This window comes from Mauremys mutica, chromosome 5 (assembly GCF_020497125.1).
Source record: "Mauremys mutica isolate MM-2020 ecotype Southern chromosome 5, ASM2049712v1, whole genome shotgun sequence".
NCBI lineage: Eukaryota > Metazoa > Chordata > Testudines > Geoemydidae > Mauremys > Mauremys mutica.
This window is the reverse complement of record NC_059076.1, coordinates 145,288,835-145,302,927: the sequence shown is the minus strand read 5'-3', so window position 1 is coordinate 145,302,927 and position 14,093 is coordinate 145,288,835. Positions and strand designations below refer to the sequence as shown.

At 46.2% G+C, this 14,093-nt stretch overlaps 1 protein-coding gene across 1 annotated transcript in view; it reads right to left on the bottom strand.

Annotated features, from left to right (window-relative positions):
* Positions 1-12,651, bottom strand: part of LOC123371159 (dynactin subunit 1-like) — a 71,456-nt gene extending 58,805 nt beyond the window's left edge. The window contains exons 1-2 of the mRNA XM_045018454.1: positions 12,542-12,651; positions 7,815-7,846 (exon numbers count right to left, since the gene is read on the bottom strand). The gene's annotated coding sequence lies outside the window, so the exon portion shown is untranslated. The remainder of the gene's footprint in view (positions 1-7,814; positions 7,847-12,541) is intronic.
* Positions 12,652-14,093: the final 1,442 nt, after the last annotated feature.

Below are 14,093 nucleotides of genomic sequence, written 5' to 3'. Positions count from 1 at the left end.
AGCACTGAAGAAATGGGCAGAGTCTCCTTGCACGGGGGAACATGCAGTCTCTAAAGCAATCAGTATTGAGCTTTGGCTCCTTTGCCTAGGATCTGATGTCGGCTCAGAGGCAGATGATCCAGTATCTGGGCACAGGCTTGCCACGCGCACACAGAGGGGAGAACTGGGCAGTCAGACGTTTTAACATCAAGTCCTAAAGCAAAGCCCATTCTAAGTCTCATGAGTATCTGTAGGGTACCAGTCAGAGTGTCACTTACGCCCCAAGCTACATGTGCAACTTTCCCCACTCGTGAGCAAAACGCTGTGAGTGCAGCTCAAAGCGTTTAGCCCATGTTGCTTCCATGTGGGCGGCTATCCCAGGGCGCAAGGAAAGCTGCGTAATCAATGCAGCCCGCGCTGGCAGTGCCCTAACTTGCAAAACCAGTTTCCAGTCCTGAAGATGAAAGGAAGGCTGCATGTAGCTGAGCATGCAGCTCCCACGGGGATCCTGGCTGACTGCAGTACATGGCAGTTAAGAGGATGCCCAAAGAACCCTACAGACACGTACAACACTGGCAATGGCCGCAGGAGGAGGAATATCCACCGCACATTATAAAGCAGGAATCACGAGATGCATGTAGCCCACACTCTGTCTCCCACAGTGGCCAGCATCAGATTCTTCAGAGGACGGTGCAAGAAAAACCCAAGTGAGCCACCATGGAATAACCCAGCAGTTCTCAAACTGTGGGTCGTGACCCGTTTTAGTGGGGTCGCCAGGGCTGGCTTAGACTTGCTGAGGCCCAAGGCTGAAGATGAAGCCTGAGCCCCACCACCTGCGTGACGTGGCTTCGGTTACAGGCCCACTGCCTGGGGCTGAAGCCCTTGGGCTTATGTTTTGCCTTGGCCCCCCACCCCCCATGGGGCCGTGGGCTTTGGGGTCGTGTAGTGATTTTTGTTGTCACTGAGGTTTGAGAATCCCTGGAATTGCCTGTCTCTTGGGGAAGTTTCCCCCAATCCCAGCAGTGAGCATTTGGCTTGTGTTATGAAGACGTACAAACCCTGTGCAGCCTGGCTAATGTAACAGTGAATGTCCTCGGCACCCATATAAATACCGAGCCTTTGACTGGTGTGGTCAGACTGTCCAAAGTCTCCGAAGGGTTAAAACGTGGCATCTATGCCTCTGCTCCAATGTTCTGTTGGCTCAGGAAACAGACTTTAAACTAGGTTTGAGGGGGGCAGGTGACCAAAGCCCACAGGTAAGTCAAGAACCTGGAGACCCGGGGGAAGGGTCGGAATTTGGAGGGGGAACATGGGCTGTTATAGCAGGGATAGAGGAGAGACAAGACAGAACTGGGGCAGGCGTGGGGGGGGGGGGAATCAAATCAGTATCTTAGATGTCTGTATATGAATGCAAGAAGTATGGGGAATAAGCAGGAAGAACTCGAAATACTAACAAATAAAAACAACTATGAGGGAGAAACAGTAACAGGAAACTTGGAAATGGCAGAGATGCTGAATGACTTCTTTGTTTCGGCCTTCACCGAGAAGTCTGAAGGAATGCCTAACAGAGTGAATGCTAATGGGAAGGGGGCAGGTTTAGAAGATATAATAAAGAACAAGTTAAAAATCACTTAGAAAAGTTAGATGCCTGCAAGTCACCAGGGCCTGATGAAATGCATCCTAGAATACTCAAGGAGCTAATAGAGGAAGTATCTGAGCCTCTAGCTATTATCTTTGGAAAATCATGGGAGACAGGAGAGATTCAAGAAGACTGGAAAAGGGCAAATATAGTGCCCATCTACAAAAAGGGAAATAAAAACAACCCAGGAAACTACAGACCAGTTAGTTTAACTTCTGTGCCAGGGAAGATAATGGAGCAAGTAATTAAGGAAATCATCTGCAAACACTTGGAAGGTGGTAAGGTGATAGGGAATAGCCAGCATGGAATTGTAAAGAACAAATCATGTCAAACCAATCTGATGGCTTTCTTTGATAGGATAATGAGTCTTGTGGATAAGGGAGAAGCGGTGGATGTGGTATACTTAGACTTTAGTAAGGCATTTGATACGGTCTCACATGATATTCTTATCAATAAACTAGGCAAATATAACTTAGATGGGGCTACTATAAGGTGGGTGCATAACTGGCTGGATAACCGTACTCAGAGAGTAGTTATTAACCGTTCCCAATTCTGCTGGAAAGGTATAACAAGTGGGGTTCCGCAGGGGTCTGTTTTGGGACCGGCTCTGTTCAATATCTTCATCAACGACTTAGATATTGGCATAGAAAGTACGCTTCTTAAGTTTGCAGATGATACCAAACTGGGAGGGATTGCAACTGCTTTGGAGGACAGGGTATAATTCAAAATGATCTGGACAAATTGGAGAAATGCTCTGAGGTAAACAGGATGAAGTTTAATAAAGACAGATACAAAGTGCTCCACTTAGGAAGGAACAATCAGTGTCACCCATACAGAATGGGAAGAGACTGTCTAGGAAGGAGTACGGCAGAAAGGGATCTAGGGGTTATAGTGGACCACAAGCTAAATGAGTCAACAGCGTGATGCTGTTGCAAAAAAAGCAAACATGATTCTGGGATGCATTAACAGGTGTGTTGTGAGCAAGACACGAGAAGTCATTCTTCCGCTCTACTCTGCGCTGGTCAGGCCTCAGCTGGAGTAGTGTGTCCAGTTCTGGGCACCGCATTTCAAGAAAGATGTGGAGAAATTGGAGAGGGTCCAGAGAAGAGCAACAAGAATGATTAAAGGTCTTGAGAACATGACCCATGAAGGAGGCTGAAAGAATTGGGTTTGTTTAGTTTGGAAAAGAGAAGACTGAGAGGGGACATGATAGCAGTTTTCAGGTATCTAAAAGGGTGTCATCAGGAGGAGGGAGAAAACTTGTTCACCTGAGCCTCTAAGGATAGAACAAGAAGCAATGGGCTTAAACTGCAGCAAGGGAGGTTTAGGTTGGACATTAGGAAAAAGTTCCTAACTGCCAAGGTGGTTAAACACTGGAATAAATTGCCTAGGGAGGTTGTGGAATCTCCGTCTCTGGAGATATTTAAGAGTAGGTTAGATAAATGTCTATCCGGGATGGTCTAAGACAGTATTTGGTCCTGCCATGAGGGCAGGGGATTGGACTTGATGACCTCTCGAGGTCCCTTCCAGTCCTAGAATCTATGAATCTATAATTGGCATCACAGAGACCTGGTGGGATAATACACATGACAGGAATATTGGTATAGAAGGGTACAGCTTGCTCAGGAAGGACCAGCAGGGAAAAAAGGGAGGAGATTTTGCCTTAGATATTAAAAATGTATACACTTGAACTGAGGTTGAGATGGAAATAAGAGACAGACTTGTTGAAAGTCTCTGGATAAGGATAAAAAGGGTAAAAAACAAGGGTGATGTCATGGCAGAGGTCTCTTACAGACCACTTAACCAGGAAGAAGAGGTGGATGAGGCTTTTTTTTAAAACTACTAACAAAATCATCCAAAGCACAGGACTTGGTGGTGACGGGGGACTTCAACTACCCAGACATCTGTTGGGAAAATAACACAGCAGGGCACAGATTATCCAATAAATTCTTCAAATGTATTGGAGACATTTTTTATTTCAGAAGGTGGAGACAGCTACCAGGGGAGAGGCTGTTCTAGATTTGATTTTGACAAATAGGGAGGAACTGGTTGAGAATTTGAAAGTGGAAGGCAGCTTGGGTGAAAGTGATCATGAAATGGCAGAGTTCATGATTCTAAGGGATGGTAGAAGGGAGAACAGCACTATAAAGACAATGGGAAAGCAGTGGACGTGTTATTCCTTGACTTTAGCAAAGCTTTTGATACGGTCTCCCACAGTATTCTTGCCGGCAAGTTAAAGAAGTATGGGCTGGATGAATAGACTATAAGGTGGATAGAAAGCTGGCTAGATGGTCGGGCTCAACGGGTAGTGATCAACGGCTCCATGTCTAGTTGGCAGCCAGTATCAAGCGGAGTGCCCCAAGGGTCGGTCCTGGAGCCAGTTTTGTTCAATATCTTCATTAATGATCTGGAGGATGGCGTGAACTGCACTCAGCAAGTTTGCAGATGACACTAAACTGGGAGGAGTGGTAGATGCGCCGGAGGGTAGGGATAGGATACAGAGGGACCTAGACAAATTAGAGGATTGGGCCAAAAGAAATCTGATGAGGTTCAACAAGAACAAGTGCAGAGTCCTGCACTTAGTACAGAAGAATCCCATGCACTGCTACAGACTAGGGACCGAATGGCTAGGAAGCAGTTCTGCAGAAAAGGACCTAGCGGTTACAGTGGACGAGAAGCTGGATATGAGTCAACAGTGTGCCCTTGTTGCCAAGAAGGCTAATGACATTTTGGGCTGCATAAGTAGAGGCATTGCCAGCAGATCGAGGGACGTGCTCATTCCCCTCTATTCGACATTGATGAGGCCTCATCTGGAGTACTGTGTCCAGTTTTGGGCCCCACACTACAAGAAGGATATAGAAAAATTGGAGAGAGTCCAGCGGAGGGCAACAAAAATGATTAGGGGGCTGGAGCACATGACTTATGAGGAGAGGCTGAGGGAACTGGGATTGTTTAGTCTGCAGAAAAGAAGAATATGGGGGGGGAGGGATTTGATAGCTGCTTTCAGCTACCTGGAAGGGGGTTGCAAAGAGGATGGATCTAGACTGTTCTCAGTGGTACTAGATGACAGAACAACGAGTAATGGTCTCAGGTTGCAGTGGGGGAGGTTTAGGTTGGATATTAGGAAACACTATTTCGCTAGGAGGGTGGTGAAGCACTTGGATGGGTTCCCTAGGGAGGTGGTGGAATCTCCTTCCTTAGAGGTTTTTACGGTCAGGCTTGACAAAGCCCTGGCTGGGATGATTTAGTTCGAGATGAGTCCTGCTTTGACCAGGGGGCTGGACTAGATACCTCCTGAGGTCCTTTCCAACCCTGATATGCTAAGATGTTATGATTCTATGATTTCAAGAAGGCGACTTTAGCAAACTCAGGGAGTTGGTAAGTAAAATCCCACAAGTCTAGGGGGAAAAACAACTGAAGACAGTTGGCAATTTTTCAGGGCACAAAAGCAAACTATCCCTCTGTGTAGGAAAATAGGAAGTATGGCAAGAGACTACCCTGGCTTACCCGGGAGATCTTCAATGATCTGAAAAACAAAATAGAATCCTACAAAAAGTGGAAACTAGGTCAAATTACGAAGGATGAATATAAACCAACAACACAAGTATGTAGGGACAAAATTAGAAAGACCAAGGCACAAAACGAGATCAAACTAGCTAGACACACAAAGGGGAACAAGAAAACATTCTACAAATACATTCGACGCAAGAGGAAGACCAAGGACAGGGTAAGCTCATTACTTAATGAGGGGAAAATAATTACAGAACATGTGGAAATGACAGAAGTGCTTAATTACTTGTTTGTTTAGTTTTTCCACCAAGAAGGCTGGTGGTGACCGGACGTCTAACATAGTGAATGCCAGTGAAAATGAAGTAGGATCAGAAGAGGCTAAAATACAGAAAGAACAAGTCACTTGGACAAGTTAGATGTCTTCAAGTCACCAGGGCCTGATGAGATGCATCCTAGAATACTCAAAGAGCTGACTGAGGAGATATCTGAGCCATTAGCGATTATCTTTGAGAAGTCATGGACGACGGAAGAGATTCCAGAAGACTGGAAAGGGCAAATCTAGTGCCCATCTACAAAAAGGGAAATAAGGACAACCTGGGGAATTACAGATCAGTCAGCTTAACTTCTGTACTCGGAAACATAATGGAGCAAACAAGTAAGCAATCAATTTGCAAACATCTAGAAGATAATAAGGTGATAAGTAACAGTCAGCATGGATGTGTCAAGAACAAATCGTGTCAAACTAACCTGGTAGCTTCTTTGACACGGTAACAAGCCTTGTGGATATGGGGGAAGCGGTAGACATGGTATATCTTGATTTTAGTAAAGCTTTTGATATGGTCTCGCGTGACCATCCCATAAATAAACTAGGGAAATGAAACCTAGATGGAGCTACTATAAGGTGGGTGCAAAACTGGTTGGAAAACCGTTCCCAGAGAGTAGTTATCAGTGGTTCACGGTCATGCTGGAAGGGCATAATGAGTGGGGTCCCGCAGGGATCAGTTCTGGGTCTGGTTCTGTTCAATATCTTCATCAATGATTTAGATAATGGCATAGAGTTTGCGGACGATACCAAGCTGGGAGGGGTTGCAAGTGCTTTGGAGGATAGGATTAAAATTCAAAATGATCTGGACAACCTGGAGAAATGGTCTGAAGTAAATAGGATGAAATTCAATACGTACAAATCCAAAGTCCTCCACTTAGCCAGGAACAATCAGTTGCACACATACAAAATGGGAAATTACTGCCTAGGAAGGAGCACTGCAGAAAGGGATCTGGGGGTCATAGTGGATCACAACTAAATGAGTCAACAGTGTAATGCTGTTTTTAAAAAAGCAAACGTAATTCTGGGCTGTATTAGCAGGAGTGTTATAAGTAAGACACGAAGTAATTCTTCAGCTCTACTCCGCACTGATACGGCCTCAACTGGAGTAGTGTGTCCAGTTCTGGGCACCACATTTCAGGAAGGAGGTGGACAAATTGCAGAGTCCAGAGAAGAGCAACAAAAAATGATGAAAGGTCTAGAAAACATGAGCTCTGAGGGAAGATAGAAAAAATTGGGTTTGTTTACTCTGGAGAAGAGAAAATGGAGAGGGGACATGATAACAGTTTTCAAGTATGTAAACGGTTGTTACAAGGAGGAGGAAGAAAAAATGTTCTTCTTAACCTCTGAGGATAGGACAAGAAGCAAAGGGCTTAAATTGCAGCAAGGGAGGTTTAGGTTGGACATTAGGAAAAACTTCCTAACTGTCAGGGTGGTTAAGTACTGGAATGAATTGCCTAGGGAGGTTGTGGAATCTCCATCACTGGAGATGTTTAAGAGCCGGTTGGACAAACCCCTGTCACGGATGGTCTAGCTAATCCTTAGTCCTGCCATGAGTGCAGGGGACTGGACTAGACGACCTCTCGAGGTCCGTTCCAGTTCTGTGATTGGACACCCAGACACAGTAACGGGCACCCATGTAGGTCTTGTACGAGCCACCAGGACTCCTGGACAAAGACAAGTAGGGCAGTATATATAAAGCTTAACTGGAAACTAGGCACATAGCCAAGAAACCCAACAGGTTTTCAGCAGAAAAGGTGAATTTAAAATATGCTGTTAAAGAAAGAGAGAGAGAGTGTTACTTCCTTCTCTGAAACGTAGGGTCATTTGGAGGGAAATCGCAATTTCACATTACTGGAGAGCATTCAGGGGCAGGCTCTGCAATACTGAATCAAATGAAGAATGACCCCCCCACCCCAAAACAATAGACTGTTCACCTCCCTCCCACCAGTGTGACCCCCCTGTGAGAGGGCTGCTTGTAACAAACCAAAAAGGTTTCTGGTCATTTGGAATAAAGCTATTTTTGATGTGCCTTGCTCTTGACTGACCCAGGCGAATCCCTTGTGGAACACCCAGATAACGCAAAAGCTAGATTTTCCTCACTAGCCATTTTATTTGGGGGTTTCCTTTTTTGCCCTCTTTAATCTGCTATGTTCACTGGTTGAAATCCTGGCCCTGCTGTGTGCATGTGCATTCGTTCTGAGAGACAGACGTTTGGTTACACTCTGGAAAGGCAGGAAGAGCTAATGCAGGGAATTCAGCAGATTAGCGTGCACAAACCCTCCCCTCCCAAAAGCCAACACACTGACGTGATGGAATGAGTTTCTCCAAGCAGGCGGCAGGGTCTCACGCTGAAGTACTCACCAATTTGCTGGCTTTGGCAGCTTCCGAAGATTCTGGAAATAAAACAGAAAAACCAAGAACCATGAGCTGTTTGTGACGTACCACACAGGGCTCTTGGCACATGAGCAGCAGGGCAGAGGGGAGTCCCCACTCACTCTCCAGAATCCTGTGTGTCACTACGAGTTGAGCCCAAGGTCTAGGTCTAGCTGAAGGATCCCTAGATGTGTGTCTAGGAGGAGGAATGAAAAGTCTGGGAAGAAGGAAGGTCACAGTGCATTGAAGCGAGCAGGCATGCTGAATTAGAAGGCCTCTTCTGGTCCTGCTCTGAGCAGGGGGTACCCCCTGAGGGCTCTTCCAACCCTCATCTTCTATGATTCAAGGAATATCAACTACACCTCTACCCTGATATAACGCCACCCGATATAACACGCATTCGGATATAACGCGGTAAAGCAGCGCTCCGGGGGGGGGGGGAGGAGGGGGGGCGGGGCTGCACACTCTGGCAGATCAAAGCAAGTTCTATATCATGCGGTTTCACCTATAACGCGGTTAGATATTTTGGCTCCCGAGGACAGCGTTATATCGGGGTAGAGGTGTATTTCAAAATATAACAACAAGCCCATGACATCTATCCTTGCCTCTGGTTAGATGACTGCAAGATTTCAGAGAGCTTTGGATCATCTCAAGCCTAAAAAGCCCCTTTTTCAGGAACACACAAGTAGAGACATGTGACCGTGTCTCCACCAATTAGATTCCATCTGGTAATCAAAGGTGATTTTATATATATATCCATAAAACAGGGCCAGCTAAAGGCATCTCAGGCCTGTAACATCGCTTGGTAAACTAAAATATGTTTCTATAGTTAGTCATGTGAAATTCTCCACATGACTAACTTATGAGCACCAGTCAGATATCTTACTGAGCACAAGGAAAGTTAGGCATTTAACCAGCTACATGTGTGCAAATAAAATTAAGTGCATAGAAGAGACCAGCTGTGTGAGGCAACTTCTTGCCTTCTGAGCTCCTCTCATAGACTTTAAGGTCAGAAGGGACCATTATGATCATCTAGTCTGACCTCCTGCACAATGCAGGCCACAGAATCTCACCCACCCACTCCTGTAACAAACCCCTAACTTATGTCTGAGTTACTGAAGTCCTCAAATCGTGGTTTAAAGACTTCAAGGTGCAGAGAATCCTCCAGCAAGTGACCCATGCCCCATGCTGCAGAGGAAGGCGAAAAACCTCCAGGGCCTCTGCCAATCTGCCCTGGAGGAAAATTCCTTCCCGACCCCAAATATGGGACCAGCTAAACCCTGAGCATGTGGGCAAGACTCACCAGCCAGCACCCAGGAAAGAATTCTCTGTAGTAACTCAGAGCCCACCCTTCTAACATCCCATCATAGGCCATTGGGCATATTTACCGCTAGTAGTCAAAGATGAATTAATTGCCAAAATTAGTCTGTCCCATCATACCATCCCCTCCATAAACTTATCAAGCTTAGTCTTGAAGCCAGATATGTCTTTTGATCCCACTACTCCCCTTGGAAGGCTGTTCCAGAACTTCACTCCTCTGATGTTAGAAACCTTCATCTAATTTCAAGTCTAAACTTCCTAGTGTCCAGTTTATATCCATTTGTTCTTGTGTCCACATTGGTACTGAACTTAAATAATTCCTCTCCCTCCCTGATATTTATCCTTCTGATATATTTATAGAGAGCAGTCATATCTCCCCTCAGCCTTCTTTTGGTTAGGCTAAACAAGACAAGCTCTTTGAGTCTCCTTTCATAAGGCAGATTTTCCATTCCTCGGATCATCCTAGTACCCGTCTCTGAACCTGTTCCAGTTTGAATTCATCCTTCTTAAACATGGGAGACCAGAACTGCGTACAATATTCCAGATGAGGTCTCACCAGTGCCTTGTATAACGATACTAACACCTCCTTATCTCTACTGGAAATACCTCGCCTGATGCATCCCAAGACCGCATTAGCTTTTTTAATGGCCATATCACATTGGCGGCTCATAGTCATCCTGTGATCAACCAAAACTCAAAAGGTACCTCCAAATTTCGAGTAGGTTTCTCCTCCACCTTTGTTAAATGACCATCTATGTTCAGCAACCAATGCTTGTCGACCCCTCAAGAGAGGCTGCACTATACTTGATTTGCACACGCATGTAAGTTGCACACTCAACTGTATCTGTGCAGTTGCCTGAGTTTAACCTTGAAGATCTAGATTACAATGTAATGCATGGAGAGAGCTTAATGCTTCGGGGCTGTGATCCTGTCAGGGCTCCACGTAATCAGGGTCAGGCTCTCTCACTATAGAATGGGCGCCTGCCCAGGAGAATCCAACAGACTGCAGCATGTGTTGGCTAGTCTGAAGCTGGCCATTCTTCCTGGAATGATTACGTTAAAGCCCCATAAGTTGTTACGAGGGGTTGTGTCGGTCGTAGTTGGCCAGGTGCTCTGTTTGCGCTTTCCTCTATAAAACAGCAAACAGAGCTCCTGACCAACTCTGACAATCAAGGGTGTCCTGGCATTTAAATGAACAGGTGCAAACGCTGGAGTCTGGGCTAAAATCCAATTCCACATAAAGGGCATTTTCACTTGGATTCAGGATTTTTCTTCACCTCCTGTCCTGAACTGTTTGTATCTTTGATGTACGCTGTTGAACAGCTGCTGCATTTCACTCCGGAGACAGCTACAGTTTAGTGGTGAGCAAAGTGATTCCCGTGTACAGGAGTGCGTAGGCATGATGAAAATGTACAATTTTAGCATACAACCGTGAGTTAAGTGCAGAAGTTGTGTACACCAAGCACAAGAGGAGGATCTGTTTGGGTAAATTTCATACCTTGTTTTGGTCTTGGATATTTGATGGGTCTGATATTGTGGCTTGCACCATGATAGCTGTTTGTATGTCATTCATTGTGGGTAGAACTCTGTTTGCGTGTGTGTAATAATGTGAATTGAGGCATCAGCTGCCCAGATAATAGACACTATAGAAGCAGCTCATAAATCAAAGACCCCAACCATCTCCACTGTGCTTCTTACACCTTTATTCCTTTTAGTAGAGAAGGTGCTAGATTTATGGGAATTGAAATCTCTGCATCGTATACTGCAGAGGCAGAGACTGCAGCAGACGCTGCTGTTTCTATGGAAACTCCCTGGCATGGAGCCACACTTCATGTGTCTGCATTTTGCTTCTCCAAAGAGCACTGCAGCTGACCCTGTGTGCTTTGACCCCTTCCACCTTCCTCATTCTTCTTGGTCTCCCACCATCACCTCCACCAGCCAGATCCACAGCTCACAGGTTTGAGCAACTCATCTCAAACACCCAGCCAGTGACTACTCCTCACCGTTCACTTCACCCTCTCTGATCTAGTATCTGCAGTGTGTGTGTGTGTGTGTGTGTGTGTGTGTGTGTGTGTGTGTGTGTGTGTGTGTTCGTTCCTCACCCTCCCTCATTTTCTGAGGCAATTCCCCAGATCCCTCTGTCAATATCCACCACTCTAGCCTCTCTGGCTCTTCATGAGCTCTTCTCCCCCAACCTCTTACTTCTTCACACAGCACCCGCTGGGATGCCACAAGGTACAAGAGTCCAGCTACCAGGGCTGGAGAAAGCAGGGCAAACTGGAGCTCACTCTCCACCAGGAGGTAGGCAAAGTCCAACTCACAACCTACAAGCCTTTCTCCAGAATCTCTCTCAAATACGGAGCTTCAGAGGGATCAAAGCTACACAGCTGGGCAGCACAATGGCAGATGAGGTTCAGTGCAAGGTACTGCACATGGGAAGGTACTACCTGAACTGCCTGGACACTCTGCTACACTTGACTGAAAACCCAGCACTTAGGAAGGAGACCTGGAGATCGCTGTAAGCAGTTCGGTGAGATCCACTCCTCAGTGTGAAGCAGCAAACAAAACATTAGGAACAGGGTGAGCAAACACTGACGCTATTATAATACCACTGGCTAACTCCGGGGGATGCTCTCCCCTGGATACGATGTTCAGTTCTAGTCACCTCCTCAATGGGCGGCTGGGAGGTAGGAGGACAACGAAGGGCAATGGGGGTTAATAGAGGCCTAGAAAGACTTCCACGTGAGGAGAGACTGAACATTAGGGACTATTTCGAGAGGAGACAGAAATGGGACGACAGGCTCATCATACAGGGATAAACAGAGGCCTAATGACATTAAAAGGCAGCAACATTTAAGGAAACAAGCTGCCACCCACTGCCCAGCCCCCTTACCACTGGAGGCTAGTTCCTTAGTCCGCCTTTCCCCAGGCAGTGTGGACATGCTTCTTGCCTCATTTACCCATCGCCCACCAGCATTCTACCTGAGCTCAAGCCGGCGTGGATTTCAATACCACTGAACGCTCAAGGACCTGAGGAAGAAACCAGTGATGTTCTCGCCCCCCTGGCCTTGAATCCGAACCTTACCTGCATGATGGCAAACTTGACAGCAGCCTCCCATCAACTTCAGAGGGCTCTGGATCCAGCCCTTAGTGGGGCTCCTGGGTGGCCTTTAAAGCCTTTCCCTGGGTGCTTGCTGAGATGCACTTGGAACGCTAAACTAAAGGAGCAGTGCACCAGGAAGTGCCCCAGCAGAGGGAGCAAAGGTAGAAGGGATGGGTGAAGATTTCCCCAAGAGCTCCGGTTCTAGGCAATGCTGGGTGTCTGACCTATGGATCCCTCTTGGGCTGGAATGAAGGGGAGAGAAGGACGCGTGAGACAGGCGAGGGGACCATACCTCTTTTGGGGACCTTTGAGGCAGAGGAGTCGGGGGTTTCTGGAGATGTTGTATCTGCTCCATCTTCAAAAATCTGGATCTGAATAAATGGAACCAATTCAACGTTACCAGCGAGGAGGGGCATGAACACACAGCAGCCCCATTCTGGCGTTGGGGCTTTAATACAACAGACTTCACTTTGTGCTGATTTTTAATCTCATTTCTTGGTGTTCCTCCCTCCCTGGCATCCTGAAAACTTACATTTAAAACTGACTGAAACCCATTGTGGATCTGAGGACCCACTTGCCCAGGCAGTCTAAGCAGTTTACAGGTCGCTATCTACTTCCGTCCAAGCCAAGCTGATGACTTTTGGTCTGCGGATCAGTTTGAGTTTCTGACACATAAGGAGAAGCCAGGATTTTTTTTAAAGTATATTTTATCTGATCTGAACAGAATTGTAAAGACTCCCACATTCCTCAGTAAGAAAAGCTGCTTTTCTCCAAGATGTAGCAACCTGTGAGGGCTCAGACCACCAATCCAATCAACACAGAGTGAAAAGCGGCCACGCTCTCAGGGAAATCCCAGCACCCGAAAGCAGACACAGTCTTAGGTTTGGGGCAATGCTATGAAATCTAAAGCATGGGTGACCCAGGGTTTTTTTTTTTAAAACAATCTTTTTTTGGCCAGGCTCTTGACTGACAAATAATGGAAGACAGGAGGTTTGTTAACAAGCAGGTAACTCTGCTGTAGCCTGCCAGTCTGTAAGTGGTTCCTATGTAGGTAAGGTGCCCAGGACACCACATACACACTTCTTAAACAAGCAGGAAGAGGCATTTTAATGAGACACTCTGCCAGTGGCTCTCCACCTTTCCAGACAGACTACTGTACCCCTTGCAGGAGTCCGATTTGTCTTGTGTATCCCAAGTTTCACCTCACTTAAAAACTACTTGCTTACAAAATCAGGCATAAAAATACAAAAGTGTCCCAGCCCACTAGTACTAAGAAATTGCTGACTTTAGCATTTTTACCCTATAATTATAAATCAATTGGAATATAAACACTGTTCTTACATGGCAGTGTATAGTATACAGAGCAGTATAAACACCTCAGTGTCTGTATGAAATCTGAGTTTGTACTGGCTTTCCTAGGGCTTTTTCTGTAGCCTGTTGTAAAACTAGGCAAATCTCTAGATGAGTTGATGTCCCCCCAGAAGACCCCTGCGTACCCCTGGCTGAGAGCCACTGCTCTACGCTATAGGAATAATGACAACGCCATCGAAGGCAAAGACAATACTCAAAGCAGCATTTAAAAGAAGGTGGAAAAGGGGAGGCATCCCGCTGACAGGGCACCTCTCCAATGAAAGCCACGTGCTGCTGACCTCTTTAGGGGAGTTCTGTAAAGGGGAGGCTTTTGAGCCTCTCAGCAGTGCACAAGGGAGAACTCTTCACTTGGCTTACAGGAATCCATCCTAGGAGGAGATTATATAGTCTTGATAATGGGGCTTCCCACTCCCTCATACAGCTGAGGTCATCAAACATGAACCTAAGAATTCTAAGGACCCCTGACTCGTCTG